This window comes from Equus asinus, chromosome 10, assembly GCF_041296235.1.
Source record: "Equus asinus isolate D_3611 breed Donkey chromosome 10, EquAss-T2T_v2, whole genome shotgun sequence".
Classification (NCBI taxonomy): domain Eukaryota; kingdom Metazoa; phylum Chordata; class Mammalia; order Perissodactyla; family Equidae; genus Equus; species Equus asinus.
Window position 1 is genome coordinate 7,960,388 of NC_091799.1, and position 17,853 is coordinate 7,978,240.

Genomic DNA, 17,853 nt, shown 5'->3' on the forward strand with positions numbered 1-17,853 from the left:
CTCTCAAAGCCAACCGGGAACGTCACATACAAAGGCCTGTGAAACGCAGCTTCTTGACAGGCCTTATCTGGCTGAGGTAGAACTTGTGCTCTGGGTGTGCTACTTTGGCCTAGAGCTGCCAGGCACAAAGGCTGCTTTGTTTCCAAAGGGGGAGAGAGGCCCCAAATCATGTTGCTTCCAGCTGTTTTTGAAGCTAAGAAACAACTCGCTCTGCCAGGTACTCTTACAGCCTTCCGGGAACACCTCTTACGAAGGCCTGTGAAAAGCAGTTTCTTGGCAGGCCTGATCTGGCTGAGGTAGAACTTCTGCTCTGGGTGTGCTCCATTGCCCTAGAGCTGAAAGGCCCAAAGGGCTGCCTTGTTTCCAAAGGGGGAGAGAGGCCCCAAAGCATCTTGCTTCCACCTCTTGGGAAGCTAAGAAACAACTCGCTGTGCCCAGTGCTCTTATAGCCTAAGAGAACATCTCTTATCAAGGCCTGTGAAACGCACTTTCTAGGCAGGCCTGATCTGGAAGAAGTAGAACTTCTGCTCTGGTTGTGCTCCATTGCCCTAGAGCTGCCAGACCCAACGTGCTGCCTTGTTTCCAAAGGGGCAGAGAGGCCCCAAAGCGTCTTGCTTCCAGCTGTTTGGGAAACAAGGAAACAACTGGCTCTGCACCGTGCTCTCACAGCCTACCGGGAACGTCACATACAAAGGCCTCTGAAACGCAGTTCCTTGGCAGGCCTGATCTGGCTGAAGTAGGACTTCTGCTCTGGGTGTGCTCCGTTGGCCTAGAGCTGAAAGGCCCAAAGGGATGCCTTGTTTGCAAAGGGGCAGAGAGGCCCCAAAGCATCTTGCTTCCAGCTCTTTGGGAAGCTAGGAAACAACTGTCTCTGCCCAGTGCTCTGACAGAGTACCGGGAACATCTCTTACCAGAGCCTTTGAAACGCAGTTTCTTGGCAGGCCTTATCTGGCTGAGGTAGAACTTCTGCTCTGGGTGTGCTCCATTGGCCTAGAGCTGAAAGGCCCAAAGGTCGGCCTTGTTGGCAAAGGGGCAGGGAGCCCCCAAAGCATCTTGCTTCCAGCTCTTTGGGAAGCTAAGAAACAACTGGCTCTGCCCAGTGCTCTTACAGCCTAAGAGAAAATCTCTTACCAAGGCCTGTGAAACGCACTTTGTTGGTGGCCTGATCTAGCTGAAGTAGAACTGCTGCTCTGGGTGTGCTCCATTGGCCTAGAGCTGCCTGGCCCAAAGGGCCGCCTTGTTTGCAAAGGGGCAGAGAGGCCCCAAAGCATCTTGCTTCCAGCTCTTCGGGAAGCTAAGAAACATCTGGCGTTGCCCAGTGCTCTTACAGCCTACCGGGAACATCTCTTACCAAGGCCTGTGAAACGCAGTTTGTTGGTGGCCTGAACTGGCCGAAGTAGAACTTCTGCTCTGGGTGTGCTCCACTGGCCTAGAGCTACCTGGCGCAAAGGGCTGCCTTGATTCCAAAGTGAGAGAGTGGCACCAAAGCATCTTGCTCCCAGCTCTTCGGGAAGCTAAGAAACAGCTGGCTCTGCCCAGTGCTCTTACAGCCTAAGAGAACATCTCTTTGAAAGGCCTGTGAAACGCAGTTTCTTGGCAGGCCTGACCTGGCTGAAGTAGAACTTCTGTTCTGGTTGTGCTACATAGGCCTAGAGCTACCAGGACCTAAGGGCTGCCTTGTTTCCAAGGGGTGAGAGAGGCCCCAAAGCATCTTGCCTCCAGCACTTTGGGAAGCTAAAAAACAACTGGTTCTGCCCAGTGCTCTCACAGCCTACCGTGAACATCTCTTACCAAGGGCTGTGAAACGCAGTTTCTGGGCAGGACTGATCCGCCTGAAGTAGAACTTCTGCTGTGGGTGTGCTCCATTGGCCTAGAGCTGCCAGGCCCAAACGGCTGCCTTGTGTCCAAAGGGAGAGAGAGGCCCCAAAGCATCTTGCTTCCAGCTCTGTGGGAAGCTAAAGCAACTGGCTCTCCACAGTGCTCTCACAGCCTACCGGGAACATCTCTTACCAAGGCCTGTGAAACGCAGTTTCTTGGCAGGCCTGATCTGGCTGAAGTAGAACTCCTGCTCTGGGCGTGCTACTTTGGCCTAGAGCTGCCAGGCCCAAAGGGCCGCCTTGTTTCCAAAGGGGCTGAGAGTCCCCAAAGTATCTTGCTTCCAAATCTTTGGGAAGCTAAGAAACAACTGGCTCTGCACAGTGCTCTCACAGCCTACCGGCAACGTGACAGAGAAAGGCCTGTGAGACGCAGTTTCTTGGAAGGCCTGATCTGGCTGAGGTAGAACTTCTGCTCTGGGTGTACTCCATTGGCCTAGGGCTGCCAGGCCCAAAGGGCTGCCTTTATTTCCAAAGTGTGAGAGAGGCCCCAAAGCATCTTGCTTCCTGCTCTCTGGGAAGCTAAAACAACTGGCTCTGCACAGTGCTCTCAAAGCCAACCGGGAACGTCACATACAAAGGCCTGTGAAACGCAGCTTCTTGACAGGCCTTATCTGGCTGAGGTAGAACTTGTGCTCTGGGTGTGCTACTTTGGCCTAGAGCTGCCAGGCACAAAGGCTGCTTTGTTTCCAAAGGGGGAGAGAGGCCCCAAATCAGGTTGCTTCCAGCTGTTTTTGAAGCTAAGAAACAACTCGCTCTGCCAGGTACTCTTACAGCCTTCCGGGAACACCTCTTACGAAGGCCTGTGAAAAGCAGTTTCTTGGCAGGCCTGATCTGGCTGAGGTAGAACTTCTGCTCTGGGTGTGCTCCATTGCCCTAGAGCTGAAAGGCCCAAAGGGCTGCCTTGTTTCCAAAGGGGGAGAGAGGCCCCAAAGCATCTTGCTTCCACCTCTTGGGAAGCTAAGAAACAACTCGCTGTGCCCAGTGCTCTTATAGCCTAAGAGAACATCTCTTATCAAGGCCTGTGAAACGCACTTTCTAGGCAGGCCTGATCTGGAAGAAGCAGAACTTCTGCTCTGGTTGTGCTCCATTGCCCTAGAGCTGCCAGACCCAACGTGCTGCCTTGTTTCCAAAGGGGCAGAGAGGCCCCAAAGCGTCTTGCTTCCAGCTGTTTGGGAAACAAGGAAACAACTGGCTCTGCACCGTGCTCTCACAGCCTACCGGGAACGTCACATACAAAGGCCTCTGAAACGCAGTTCCTTGGCAGGCCTGATCTGGCTGAAGTAGGACTTCTGCTCTGGGTGTGCTCCGTTGGCCTAGAGCTGAAAGGCCCAAAGGGATGCCTTGTTTGCAAAGGGGCAGAGAGGCCCCAAAGCATCTTGCTTCCAGCTCTTTGGGAAGCTAGGAAACAACTGTCTCTGCCCAGTGCTCTGACAGAGTACCGGGAACATCTCTTACCAGAGCCTTTGAAACGCAGTTTCTTGGCAGGCCTTATCTGGCTGAGGTAGAACTTCTGCTCTGGGTGTGCTCCATTGGCCTAGAGCTGAAAGGCCCAAAGGTCGGCCTTGTTGGCAAAGGGGCAGGGAGCCCCCAAAGCATCTTGCTTCCAGCTCTTTGGGAAGCTAAGAAACAACTGGCTCTGCCCAGTGCTCTTACAGCCTAAGAGAAAATCTCTTACCAAGGCCTGTGAAACGCACTTTGTTGGTGGCCTGATCTAGCTGAAGTAGAACTGCTGCTCTGGGTGTGCTCCATTGGCCTAGAGCTGCCTGGCCCAAAGGGCCGCCTTGTTTGCAAAGGGGCAGAGAGGCCCCAAAGCATCTTGCTTCCAGCTCTTCGGGAAGCTAAGAAACATCTGGCGTTGCCCAGTGCTCTTACAGCCTACCGGGAACATCTCTTACCAAGGCCTGTGAAACGCAGTTTGTTGGTGGCCTGAACTGGCCGAAGTAGAACTTCTGCTCTGGGTGTGCTCCACTGGCCTAGAGCTACCTGGCGCAAAGGGCTGCCTTGATTCCAAAGTGAGAGAGTGGCACCAAAGCATCTTGCTCCCAGCTCTTCGGGAAGCTAAGAAACAGCTGGCTCTGCCCAGTGCTCTTACAGCCTAAGAGAACATCTCTTTGAAAGGCCTGTGAAACGCAGTTTCTTGGCAGGCCTGACCTGGCTGAAGTAGAACTTCTGTTCTGGTTGTGCTACATAGGCCTAGAGCTACCAGGACCTAAGGGCTGCCTTGTTTCCAAGGGGTGAGAGAGGCCCCAAAGCATCTTGCCTCCAGCACTTTGGGAAGCTAAAAAACAACTGGTTCTGCCCAGTGCTCTCACAGCCTACCGTGAACATCTCTTACCAAGGGCTGTGAAACGCAGTTTCTGGGCAGGACTGATCCGCCTGAAGTAGAACTTCTGCTGTGGGTGTGCTCCATTGGCCTAGAGCTGCCAGGCCCAAACGGCTGCCTTGTGTCCAAAGGGAGAGAGAGGCCCCAAAGCATCTTGCTTCCAGCTCTGTGGGAAGCTAAAGCAACTGGCTCTCCACAGTGCTCTCACAGCCTACCGGGAACATCTCTTACCAAGGCCTGTGAAACGCAGTTTCTTGGCAGGCCTGATCTGGCTGAAGTAGAACTCCTGCTCTGGGCGTGCTACTTTGGCCTAGAGCTGCCAGGCCCAAAGGGCCGCCTTGTTTCCAAAGGGGCTGAGAGTCCCCAAAGTATCTTGCTTCCAAATCTTTGGGAAGCTAAGAAACAACTGGCTCTGCACAGTGCTCTCACAGCCTACCGGCAACGTGACAGAGAAAGGCCTGTGAGACGCAGTTTCTTGGAAGGCCTGATCTGGCTGAGGTAGAACTTCTGCTCTGGGTGTACTCCATTGGCCTAGGGCTGCCAGGCCCAAAGGGCTGCCTTTATTTCCAAAGTGTGAGAGAGGCCCCAAAGCATCTTGCTTCCTGCTCTCTGGGAAGCTAAAACAACTGGCTCTGCACAGTGCTCTCAAAGCCAACCGGGAACGTCACATACAAAGGCCTGTGAAACGCAGCTTCTTGACAGGCCTTATCTGGCTGAGGTAGAACTTGTGCTCTGGGTGTGCTACTTTGGCCTAGAGCTGCCAGGCACAAAGGCTGCTTTGTTTCCAAAGGGGGAGAGAGGCCCCAAATCAGGTTGCTTCCAGCTGTTTTTGAAGCTAAGAAACAACTCGCTCTGCCAGGTACTCTTACAGCCTTCCGGGAACACCTCTTACGAAGGCCTGTGAAAAGCAGTTTCTTGGCAGGCCTGATCTGGCTGAGGTAGAACTTCTGCTCTGGGTGTGCTCCATTGCCCTAGAGCTGAAAGGCCCAAAGGGCTGCCTTGTTTCCAAAGGGGGAGAGAGGCCCCAAAGCATCTTGCTTCCACCTCTTGGGAAGCTAAGAAACAACTCGCTGTGCCCAGTGCTCTTATAGCCTAAGAGAACATCTCTTATCAAGGCCTGTGAAACGCACTTTCTAGGCAGGCCTGATCTGGAAGAAGCAGAACTTCTGCTCTGGTTGTGCTCCATTGCCCTAGAGCTGCCAGACCCAACGTGCTGCCTTGTTTCCAAAGGGGCAGAGAGGCCCCAAAGCGTCTTGCTTCCAGCTGTTTGGGAAACAAGGAAACAACTGGCTCTGCACCGTGCTCTCACAGCCTACCGGGAACGTCACATACAAAGGCCTCTGAAACGCAGTTCCTTGGCAGGCCTGATCTGGCTGAAGTAGGACTTCTGCTCTGGGTGTGCTCCGTTGGCCTAGAGCTGAAAGGCCCAAAGGGATGCCTTGTTTGCAAAGGGGCAGAGAGGCCCCAAAGCATCTTGCTTCCAGCTCTTTGGGAAGCTAGGAAACAACTGTCTCTGCCCAGTGCTCTGACAGAGTACCGGGAACATCTCTTACCAGAGCCTTTGAAACGCAGTTTCTTGGCAGGCCTTATCTGGCTGAGGTAGAACTTCTGCTCTGGGTGTGCTCCATTGGCCTAGAGCTGAAAGGCCCAAAGGTCGGCCTTGTTGGCAAAGGGGCAGGGAGCCCCCAAAGCATCTTGCTTCCAGCTCTTTGGGAAGCTAAGAAACAACTGGCTCTGCCCAGTGCTCTTACAGCCTAAGAGAAAATCTCTTACCAAGGCCTGTGAAACGCACTTTGTTGGTGGCCTGATCTAGCTGAAGTAGAACTGCTGCTCTGGGTGTGCTCCATTGGCCTAGAGCTGCCTGGCCCAAAGGGCCGCCTTGTTTGCAAAGGGGCAGAGAGGCCCCAAAGCATCTTGCTTCCAGCTCTTCGGGAAGCTAAGAAACATCTGGCGTTGCCCAGTGCTCTTACAGCCTACCGGGAACATCTCTTACCAAGGCCTGTGAAACGCAGTTTGTTGGTGGCCTGAACTGGCCGAAGTAGAACTTCTGCTCTGGGTGTGCTCCACTGGCCTAGAGCTACCTGGCGCAAAGGGCTGCCTTGATTCCAAAGTGAGAGAGTGGCACCAAAGCATCTTGCTCCCAGCTCTTCGGGAAGCTAAGAAACAGCTGGCTCTGCCCAGTGCTCTTACAGCCTAAGAGAACATCTCTTTGAAAGGCCTGTGAAACGCAGTTTCTTGGCAGGCCTGACCTGGCTGAAGTAGAACTTCTGTTCTGGTTGTGCTACATAGGCCTAGAGCTACCAGGACCTAAGGGCTGCCTTGTTTCCAAGGGGTGAGAGAGGCCCCAAAGCATCTTGCCTCCAGCACTTTGGGAAGCTAAAAAACAACTGGTTCTGCCCAGTGCTCTCACAGCCTACCGTGAACATCTCTTACCAAGGGCTGTGAAACGCAGTTTCTGGGCAGGACTGATCCGCCTGAAGTAGAACTTCTGCTGTGGGTGTGCTCCATTGGCCTAGAGCTGCCAGGCCCAAACGGCTGCCTTGTGTCCAAAGGGAGAGAGAGGCCCCAAAGCATCTTGCTTCCAGCTCTGTGGGAAGCTAAAGCAACTGGCTCTCCACAGTGCTCTCACAGCCTACCGGGAACATCTCTTACCAAGGCCTGTGAAACGCAGTTTCTTGGCAGGCCTGATCTGGCTGAAGTAGAACTCCTGCTCTGGGCGTGCTACTTTGGCCTAGAGCTGCCAGGCCCAAAGGGCCGCCTTGTTTCCAAAGGGGCTGAGAGTCCCCAAAGTATCTTGCTTCCAAATCTTTGGGAAGCTAAGAAACAACTGGCTCTGCACAGTGCTCTCACAGCCTACCGGCAACGTGACAGAGAAAGGCCTGTGAGACGCAGTTTCTTGGAAGGCCTGATCTGGCTGAGGTAGAACTTCTGCTCTGGGTGTACTCCATTGGCCTAGGGCTGCCAGGCCCAAAGGGCTGCCTTTATTTCCAAAGTGTGAGAGAGGCCCCAAAGCATCTTGCTTCCTGCTCTCTGGGAAGCTAAAACAACTGGCTCTGCACAGTGCTCTCAAAGCCAACCGGGAACGTCACATACAAAGGCCTGTGAAACGCAGCTTCTTGACAGGCCTTATCTGGCTGAGGTAGAACTTGTGCTCTGGGTGTGCTACTTTGGCCTAGAGCTGCCAGGCACAAAGGCTGCTTTGTTTCCAAAGGGGGAGAGAGGCCCCAAATCAGGTTGCTTCCAGCTGTTTTTGAAGCTAAGAAACAACTCGCTCTGCCAGGTACTCTTACAGCCTTCCGGGAACACCTCTTACGAAGGCCTGTGAAAAGCAGTTTCTTGGCAGGCCTGATCTGGCTGAGGTAGAACTTCTGCTCTGGGTGTGCTCCATTGCCCTAGAGCTGAAAGGCCCAAAGGGCTGCCTTGTTTCCAAAGGGGGAGAGAGGCCCCAAAGCATCTTGCTTCCACCTCTTGGGAAGCTAAGAAACAACTCGCTGTGCCCAGTGCTCTTATAGCCTAAGAGAACATCTCTTATCAAGGCCTGTGAAACGCACTTTCTAGGCAGGCCTGATCTGGAAGAAGCAGAACTTCTGCTCTGGTTGTGCTCCATTGCCCTAGAGCTGCCAGACCCAACGTGCTGCCTTGTTTCCAAAGGGGCAGAGAGGCCCCAAAGCGTCTTGCTTCCAGCTGTTTGGGAAACAAGGAAACAACTGGCTCTGCACCGTGCTCTCACAGCCTACCGGGAACGTCACATACAAAGGCCTCTGAAACGCAGTTCCTTGGCAGGCCTGATCTGGCTGAAGTAGGACTTCTGCTCTGGGTGTGCTCCGTTGGCCTAGAGCTGAAAGGCCCAAAGGGATGCCTTGTTTGCAAAGGGGCAGAGAGGCCCCAAAGCATCTTGCTTCCAGCTCTTTGGGAAGCTAGGAAACAACTGTCTCTGCCCAGTGCTCTGACAGAGTACCGGGAACATCTCTTACCAGAGCCTTTGAAACGCAGTTTCTTGGCAGGCCTTATCTGGCTGAGGTAGAACTTCTGCTCTGGGTGTGCTCCATTGGCCTAGAGCTGAAAGGCCCAAAGGTCGGCCTTGTTGGCAAAGGGGCAGGGAGCCCCCAAAGCATCTTGCTTCCAGCTCTTTGGGAAGCTAAGAAACAACTGGCTCTGCCCAGTGCTCTTACAGCCTAAGAGAAAATCTCTTACCAAGGCCTGTGAAACGCACTTTGTTGGTGGCCTGATCTAGCTGAAGTAGAACTGCTGCTCTGGGTGTGCTCCATTGGCCTAGAGCTGCCTGGCCCAAAGGGCCGCCTTGTTTGCAAAGGGGCAGAGAGGCCCCAAAGCATCTTGCTTCCAGCTCTTCGGGAAGCTAAGAAACATCTGGCGTTGCCCAGTGCTCTTACAGCCTACCGGGAACATCTCTTACCAAGGCCTGTGAAACGCAGTTTGTTGGTGGCCTGAACTGGCCGAAGTAGAACTTCTGCTCTGGGTGTGCTCCACTGGCCTAGAGCTACCTGGCGCAAAGGGCTGCCTTGATTCCAAAGTGAGAGAGTGGCACCAAAGCATCTTGCTCCCAGCTCTTCGGGAAGCTAAGAAACAGCTGGCTCTGCCCAGTGCTCTTACAGCCTAAGAGAACATCTCTTTGAAAGGCCTGTGAAACGCAGTTTCTTGGCAGGCCTGACCTGGCTGAAGTAGAACTTCTGTTCTGGTTGTGCTACATAGGCCTAGAGCTACCAGGACCTAAGGGCTGCCTTGTTTCCAAGGGGTGAGAGAGGCCCCAAAGCATCTTGCCTCCAGCACTTTGGGAAGCTAAAAAACAACTGGTTCTGCCCAGTGCTCTCACAGCCTACCGTGAACATCTCTTACCAAGGGCTGTGAAACGCAGTTTCTGGGCAGGACTGATCCGCCTGAAGTAGAACTTCTGCTGTGGGTGTGCTCCATTGGCCTAGAGCTGCCAGGCCCAAACGGCTGCCTTGTGTCCAAAGGGAGAGAGAGGCCCCAAAGCATCTTGCTTCCAGCTCTGTGGGAAGCTAAAGCAACTGGCTCTCCACAGTGCTCTCACAGCCTACCGGGAACATCTCTTACCAAGGCCTGTGAAACGCAGTTTCTTGGCAGGCCTGATCTGGCTGAAGTAGAACTCCTGCTCTGGGCGTGCTACTTTGGCCTAGAGCTGCCAGGCCCAAAGGGCCGCCTTGTTTCCAAAGGGGCTGAGAGTCCCCAAAGTATCTTGCTTCCAAATCTTTGGGAAGCTAAGAAACAACTGGCTCTGCACAGTGCTCTCACAGCCTACCGGCAACGTGACAGAGAAAGGCCTGTGAGACGCAGTTTCTTGGAAGGCCTGATCTGGCTGAGGTAGAACTTCTGCTCTGGGTGTACTCCATTGGCCTAGGGCTGCCAGGCCCAAAGGGCTGCCTTTATTTCCAAAGTGTGAGAGAGGCCCCAAAGCATCTTGCTTCCTGCTCTCTGGGAAGCTAAAACAACTGGCTCTGCACAGTGCTCTCAAAGCCAACCGGGAACGTCACATACAAAGGCCTGTGAAACGCAGCTTCTTGACAGGCCTTATCTGGCTGAGGTAGAACTTGTGCTCTGGGTGTGCTACTTTGGCCTAGAGCTGCCAGGCACAAAGGCTGCTTTGTTTCCAAAGGGGGAGAGAGGCCCCAAATCATGTTGCTTCCAGCTGTTTTTGAAGCTAAGAAACAACTCGCTCTGCCAGGTACTCTTACAGCCTTCCGGGAACACCTCTTACGAAGGCCTGTGAAAAGCAGTTTCTTGGCAGGCCTGATCTGGCTGAGGTAGAACTTCTGCTCTGGGTGTGCTCCATTGCCCTAGAGCTGAAAGGCCCAAAGGGCTGCCTTGTTTCCAAAGGGGGAGAGAGGCCCCAAAGCATCTTGCTTCCACCTCTTGGGAAGCTAAGAAACAACTCGCTGTGCCCAGTGCTCTTATAGCCTAAGAGAACATCTCTTATCAAGGCCTGTGAAACGCACTTTCTAGGCAGGCCTGATCTGGAAGAAGTAGAACTTCTGCTCTGGTTGTGCTCCATTGCCCTAGAGCTGCCAGACCCAACGTGCTGCCTTGTTTCCAAAGGGGCAGAGAGGCCCCAAAGCGTCTTGCTTCCAGCTGTTTGGGAAACAAGGAAACAACTGGCTCTGCACCGTGCTCTCACAGCCTACCGGGAACGTCACATACAAAGGCCTCTGAAACGCAGTTCCTTGGCAGGCCTGATCTGGCTGAAGTAGGACTTCTGCTCTGGGTGTGCTCCGTTGGCCTAGAGCTGAAAGGCCCAAAGGGATGCCTTGTTTGCAAAGGGGCAGAGAGGCCCCAAAGCATCTTGCTTCCAGCTCTTTGGGAAGCTAGGAAACAACTGTCTCTGCCCAGTGCTCTGACAGAGTACCGGGAACATCTCTTACCAGAGCCTTTGAAACGCAGTTTCTTGGCAGGCCTTATCTGGCTGAGGTAGAACTTCTGCTCTGGGTGTGCTCCATTGGCCTAGAGCTGAAAGGCCCAAAGGTCGGCCTTGTTGGCAAAGGGGCAGGGAGCCCCCAAAGCATCTTGCTTCCAGCTCTTTGGGAAGCTAAGAAACAACTGGCTCTGCCCAGTGCTCTTACAGCCTAAGAGAAAATCTCTTACCAAGGCCTGTGAAACGCACTTTGTTGGTGGCCTGATCTAGCTGAAGTAGAACTGCTGCTCTGGGTGTGCTCCATTGGCCTAGAGCTGCCTGGCCCAAAGGGCCGCCTTGTTTGCAAAGGGGCAGAGAGGCCCCAAAGCATCTTGCTTCCAGCTCTTCGGGAAGCTAAGAAACATCTGGCGTTGCCCAGTGCTCTTACAGCCTACCGGGAACATCTCTTACCAAGGCCTGTGAAACGCAGTTTGTTGGTGGCCTGAACTGGCCGAAGTAGAACTTCTGCTCTGGGTGTGCTCCACTGGCCTAGAGCTACCTGGCGCAAAGGGCTGCCTTGATTCCAAAGTGAGAGAGTGGCACCAAAGCATCTTGCTCCCAGCTCTTCGGGAAGCTAAGAAACAGCTGGCTCTGCCCAGTGCTCTTACAGCCTAAGAGAACATCTCTTTGAAAGGCCTGTGAAACGCAGTTTCTTGGCAGGCCTGACCTGGCTGAAGTAGAACTTCTGTTCTGGTTGTGCTACATAGGCCTAGAGCTACCAGGACCTAAGGGCTGCCTTGTTTCCAAGGGGTGAGAGAGGCCCCAAAGCATCTTGCCTCCAGCACTTTGGGAAGCTAAAAAACAACTGGTTCTGCCCAGTGCTCTCACAGCCTACCGTGAACATCTCTTACCAAGGGCTGTGAAACGCAGTTTCTGGGCAGGACTGATCCGCCTGAAGTAGAACTTCTGCTGTGGGTGTGCTCCATTGGCCTAGAGCTGCCAGGCCCAAACGGCTGCCTTGTGTCCAAAGGGAGAGAGAGGCCCCAAAGCATCTTGCTTCCAGCTCTGTGGGAAGCTAAAGCAACTGGCTCTCCACAGTGCTCTCACAGCCTACCGGGAACATCTCTTACCAAGGCCTGTGAAACGCAGTTTCTTGGCAGGCCTGATCTGGCTGAAGTAGAACTCCTGCTCTGGGCGTGCTACTTTGGCCTAGAGCTGCCAGGCCCAAAGGGCCGCCTTGTTTCCAAAGGGGCTGAGAGTCCCCAAAGTATCTTGCTTCCAAATCTTTGGGAAGCTAAGAAACAACTGGCTCTGCACAGTGCTCTCACAGCCTACCGGCAACGTGACAGAGAAAGGCCTGTGAGACGCAGTTTCTTGGAAGGCCTGATCTGGCTGAGGTAGAACTTCTGCTCTGGGTGTACTCCATTGGCCTAGGGCTGCCAGGCCCAAAGGGCTGCCTTTATTTCCAAAGTGTGAGAGAGGCCCCAAAGCATCTTGCTTCCTGCTCTCTGGGAAGCTAAAACAACTGGCTCTGCACAGTGCTCTCAAAGCCAACCGGGAACGTCACATACAAAGGCCTGTGAAACGCAGCTTCTTGACAGGCCTTATCTGGCTGAGGTAGAACTTGTGCTCTGGGTGTGCTACTTTGGCCTAGAGCTGCCAGGCACAAAGGCTGCTTTGTTTCCAAAGGGGGAGAGAGGCCCCAAATCAGGTTGCTTCCAGCTGTTTTTGAAGCTAAGAAACAACTCGCTCTGCCAGGTACTCTTACAGCCTTCCGGGAACACCTCTTACGAAGGCCTGTGAAAAGCAGTTTCTTGGCAGGCCTGATCTGGCTGAGGTAGAACTTCTGCTCTGGGTGTGCTCCATTGCCCTAGAGCTGAAAGGCCCAAAGGGCTGCCTTGTTTCCAAAGGGGGAGAGAGGCCCCAAAGCATCTTGCTTCCACCTCTTGGGAAGCTAAGAAACAACTCGCTGTGCCCAGTGCTCTTATAGCCTAAGAGAACATCTCTTATCAAGGCCTGTGAAACGCACTTTCTAGGCAGGCCTGATCTGGAAGAAGCAGAACTTCTGCTCTGGTTGTGCTCCATTGCCCTAGAGCTGCCAGACCCAACGTGCTGCCTTGTTTCCAAAGGGGCAGAGAGGCCCCAAAGCGTCTTGCTTCCAGCTGTTTGGGAAACAAGGAAACAACTGGCTCTGCACCGTGCTCTCACAGCCTACCGGGAACGTCACATACAAAGGCCTCTGAAACGCAGTTCCTTGGCAGGCCTGATCTGGCTGAAGTAGGACTTCTGCTCTGGGTGTGCTCCGTTGGCCTAGAGCTGAAAGGCCCAAAGGGATGCCTTGTTTGCAAAGGGGCAGAGAGGCCCCAAAGCATCTTGCTTCCAGCTCTTTGGGAAGCTAGGAAACAACTGTCTCTGCCCAGTGCTCTGACAGAGTACCGGGAACATCTCTTACCAGAGCCTTTGAAACGCAGTTTCTTGGCAGGCCTTATCTGGCTGAGGTAGAACTTCTGCTCTGGGTGTGCTCCATTGGCCTAGAGCTGAAAGGCCCAAAGGTCGGCCTTGTTGGCAAAGGGGCAGGGAGCCCCCAAAGCATCTTGCTTCCAGCTCTTTGGGAAGCTAAGAAACAACTGGCTCTGCCCAGTGCTCTTACAGCCTAAGAGAAAATCTCTTACCAAGGCCTGTGAAACGCACTTTGTTGGTGGCCTGATCTAGCTGAAGTAGAACTGCTGCTCTGGGTGTGCTCCATTGGCCTAGAGCTGCCTGGCCCAAAGGGCCGCCTTGTTTGCAAAGGGGCAGAGAGGCCCCAAAGCATCTTGCTTCCAGCTCTTCGGGAAGCTAAGAAACATCTGGCGTTGCCCAGTGCTCTTACAGCCTACCGGGAACATCTCTTACCAAGGCCTGTGAAACGCAGTTTGTTGGTGGCCTGAACTGGCCGAAGTAGAACTTCTGCTCTGGGTGTGCTCCACTGGCCTAGAGCTACCTGGCGCAAAGGGCTGCCTTGATTCCAAAGTGAGAGAGTGGCACCAAAGCATCTTGCTCCCAGCTCTTCGGGAAGCTAAGAAACAGCTGGCTCTGCCCAGTGCTCTTACAGCCTAAGAGAACATCTCTTTGAAAGGCCTGTGAAACGCAGTTTCTTGGCAGGCCTGACCTGGCTGAAGTAGAACTTCTGTTCTGGTTGTGCTACATAGGCCTAGAGCTACCAGGACCTAAGGGCTGCCTTGTTTCCAAGGGGTGAGAGAGGCCCCAAAGCATCTTGCCTCCAGCACTTTGGGAAGCTAAAAAACAACTGGTTCTGCCCAGTGCTCTCACAGCCTACCGTGAACATCTCTTACCAAGGGCTGTGAAACGCAGTTTCTGGGCAGGACTGATCCGCCTGAAGTAGAACTTCTGCTGTGGGTGTGCTCCATTGGCCTAGAGCTGCCAGGCCCAAACGGCTGCCTTGTGTCCAAAGGGAGAGAGAGGCCCCAAAGCATCTTGCTTCCAGCTCTGTGGGAAGCTAAAGCAACTGGCTCTCCACAGTGCTCTCACAGCCTACCGGGAACATCTCTTACCAAGGCCTGTGAAACGCAGTTTCTTGGCAGGCCTGATCTGGCTGAAGTAGAACTCCTGCTCTGGGCGTGCTACTTTGGCCTAGAGCTGCCAGGCCCAAAGGGCCGCCTTGTTTCCAAAGGGGCTGAGAGTCCCCAAAGTATCTTGCTTCCAAATCTTTGGGAAGCTAAGAAACAACTGGCTCTGCACAGTGCTCTCACAGCCTACCGGCAACGTGACAGAGAAAGGCCTGTGAGACGCAGTTTCTTGGAAGGCCTGATCTGGCTGAGGTAGAACTTCTGCTCTGGGTGTACTCCATTGGCCTAGGGCTGCCAGGCCCAAAGGGCTGCCTTTATTTCCAAAGTGTGAGAGAGGCCCCAAAGCATCTTGCTTCCTGCTCTCTGGGAAGCTAAAACAACTGGCTCTGCACAGTGCTCTCAAAGCCAACCGGGAACGTCACATACAAAGGCCTGTGAAACGCAGCTTCTTGACAGGCCTTATCTGGCTGAGGTAGAACTTGTGCTCTGGGTGTGCTACTTTGGCCTAGAGCTGCCAGGCACAAAGGCTGCTTTGTTTCCAAAGGGGGAGAGAGGCCCCAAATCAGGTTGCTTCCAGCTGTTTTTGAAGCTAAGAAACAACTCGCTCTGCCAGGTACTCTTACAGCCTTCCGGGAACACCTCTTACGAAGGCCTGTGAAAAGCAGTTTCTTGGCAGGCCTGATCTGGCTGAGGTAGAACTTCTGCTCTGGGTGTGCTCCATTGCCCTAGAGCTGAAAGGCCCAAAGGGCTGCCTTGTTTCCAAAGGGGGAGAGAGGCCCCAAAGCATCTTGCTTCCACCTCTTGGGAAGCTAAGAAACAACTCGCTGTGCCCAGTGCTCTTATAGCCTAAGAGAACATCTCTTATCAAGGCCTGTGAAACGCACTTTCTAGGCAGGCCTGATCTGGAAGAAGCAGAACTTCTGCTCTGGTTGTGCTCCATTGCCCTAGAGCTGCCAGACCCAACGTGCTGCCTTGTTTCCAAAGGGGCAGAGAGGCCCCAAAGCGTCTTGCTTCCAGCTGTTTGGGAAACAAGGAAACAACTGGCTCTGCACCGTGCTCTCACAGCCTACCGGGAACGTCACATACAAAGGCCTCTGAAACGCAGTTCCTTGGCAGGCCTGATCTGGCTGAAGTAGGACTTCTGCTCTGGGTGTGCTCCGTTGGCCTAGAGCTGAAAGGCCCAAAGGGATGCCTTGTTTGCAAAGGGGCAGAGAGGCCCCAAAGCATCTTGCTTCCAGCTCTTTGGGAAGCTAGGAAACAACTGTCTCTGCCCAGTGCTCTGACAGAGTACCGGGAACATCTCTTACCAGAGCCTTTGAAACGCAGTTTCTTGGCAGGCCTTATCTGGCTGAGGTAGAACTTCTGCTCTGGGTGTGCTCCATTGGCCTAGAGCTGAAAGGCCCAAAGGTCGGCCTTGTTGGCAAAGGGGCAGGGAGCCCCCAAAGCATCTTGCTTCCAGCTCTTTGGGAAGCTAAGAAACAACTGGCTCTGCCCAGTGCTCTTACAGCCTAAGAGAAAATCTCTTACCAAGGCCTGTGAAACGCACTTTGTTGGTGGCCTGATCTAGCTGAAGTAGAACTGCTGCTCTGGGTGTGCTCCATTGGCCTAGAGCTGCCTGGCCCAAAGGGCCGCCTTGTTTGCAAAGGGGCAGAGAGGCCCCAAAGCATCTTGCTTCCAGCTCTTCGGGAAGCTAAGAAACATCTGGCGTTGCCCAGTGCTCTTACAGCCTACCGGGAACATCTCTTACCAAGGCCTGTGAAACGCAGTTTGTTGGTGGCCTGAACTGGCCGAAGTAGAACTTCTGCTCTGGGTGTGCTCCACTGGCCTAGAGCTACCTGGCGCAAAGGGCTGCCTTGATTCCAAAGTGAGAGAGTGGCACCAAAGCATCTTGCTCCCAGCTCTTCGGGAAGCTAAGAAACAGCTGGCTCTGCCCAGTGCTCTTACAGCCTAAGAGAACATCTCTTTGAAAGGCCTGTGAAACGCAGTTTCTTGGCAGGCCTGACCTGGCTGAAGTAGAACTTCTGTTCTGGTTGTGCTACATAGGCCTAGAGCTACCAGGACCTAAGGGCTGCCTTGTTTCCAAGGGGTGAGAGAGGCCCCAAAGCATCTTGCCTCCAGCACTTTGGGAAGCTAAAAAACAACTGGTTCTGCCCAGTGCTCTCACAGCCTACCGTGAACATCTCTTACCAAGGGCTGTGAAACGCAGTTTCTGGGCAGGACTGATCCGCCTGAAGTAGAACTTCTGCTGTGGGTGTGCTCCATTGGCCTAGAGCTGCCAGGCCCAAACGGCTGCCTTGTGTCCAAAGGGAGAGAGAGGCCCCAAAGCATCTTGCTTCCAGCTCTGTGGGAAGCTAAAGCAACTGGCTCTCCACAGTGCTCTCACAGCCTACCGGGAACATCTCTTACCAAGGCCTGTGAAACGCAGTTTCTTGGCAGGCCTGATCTGGCTGAAGTAGAACTCCTGCTCTGGGCGTGCTACTTTGGCCTAGAGCTGCCAGGCCCAAAGGGCCGCCTTGTTTCCAAAGGGGCTGAGAGTCCCCAAAGTATCTTGCTTCCAAATCTTTGGGAAGCTAAGAAACAACTGGCTCTGCACAGTGCTCTCACAGCCTACCGGCAACGTGACAGAGAAAGGCCTGTGAGACGCAGTTTCTTGGAAGGCCTGATCTGGCTGAGGTAGAACTTCTGCTCTGGGTGTACTCCATTGGCCTAGGGCTGCCAGGCCCAAAGGGCTGCCTTTATTTCCAAAGTGTGAGAGAGGCCCCAAAGCATCTTGCTTCCTGCTCTCTGGGAAGCTAAAACAACTGGCTCTGCACAGTGCTCTCAAAGCCAACCGGGAACGTCACATACAAAGGCCTGTGAAACGCAGCTTCTTGACAGGCCTTATCTGGCTGAGGTAGAACTTGTGCTCTGGGTGTGCTACTTTGGCCTAGAGCTGCCAGGCACAAAGGCTGCTTTGTTTCCAAAGGGGGAGAGAGGCCCCAAATCATGTTGCTTCCAGCTGTTTTTGAAGCTAAGAAACAACTCGCTCTGCCAGGTACTCTTACAGCCTTCCGGGAACACCTCTTACGAAGGCCTGTGAAAAGCAGTTTCTTGGCAGGCCTGATCTGGCTGAGGTAGAACTTCTGCTCTGGGTGTGCTCCATTGCCCTAGAGCTGAAAGGCCCAAAGGGCTGCCTTGTTTCCAAAGGGGGAGAGAGGCCCCAAAGCATCTTGCTTCCACCTCTTGGGAAGCTAAGAAACAACTCGCTGTGCCCAGTGCTCTTATAGCCTAAGAGAACATCTCTTATCAAGGCCTGTGAAACGCACTTTCTAGGCAGGCCTGATCTGGAAGAAGTAGAACTTCTGCTCTGGTTGTGCTCCATTGCCCTAGAGCTGCCAGACCCAACGTGCTGCCTTGTTTCCAAAGGGGCAGAGAGGCCCCAAAGCGTCTTGCTTCCAGCTGTTTGGGAAACAAGGAAACAACTGGCTCTGCACCGTGCTCTCACAGCCTACCGGGAACGTCACATACAAAGGCCTCTGAAACGCAGTTCCTTGGCAGGCCTGATCTGGCTGAAGTAGGACTTCTGCTCTGGGTGTGCTCCGTTGGCCTAGAGCTGAAAGGCCCAAAGGGATGCCTTGTTTGCAAAGGGGCAGAGAGGCCCCAAAGCATCTTGCTTCCAGCTCTTTGGGAAGCTAGGAAACAACTGTCTCTGCCCAGTGCTCTGACAGAGTACCGGGAACATCT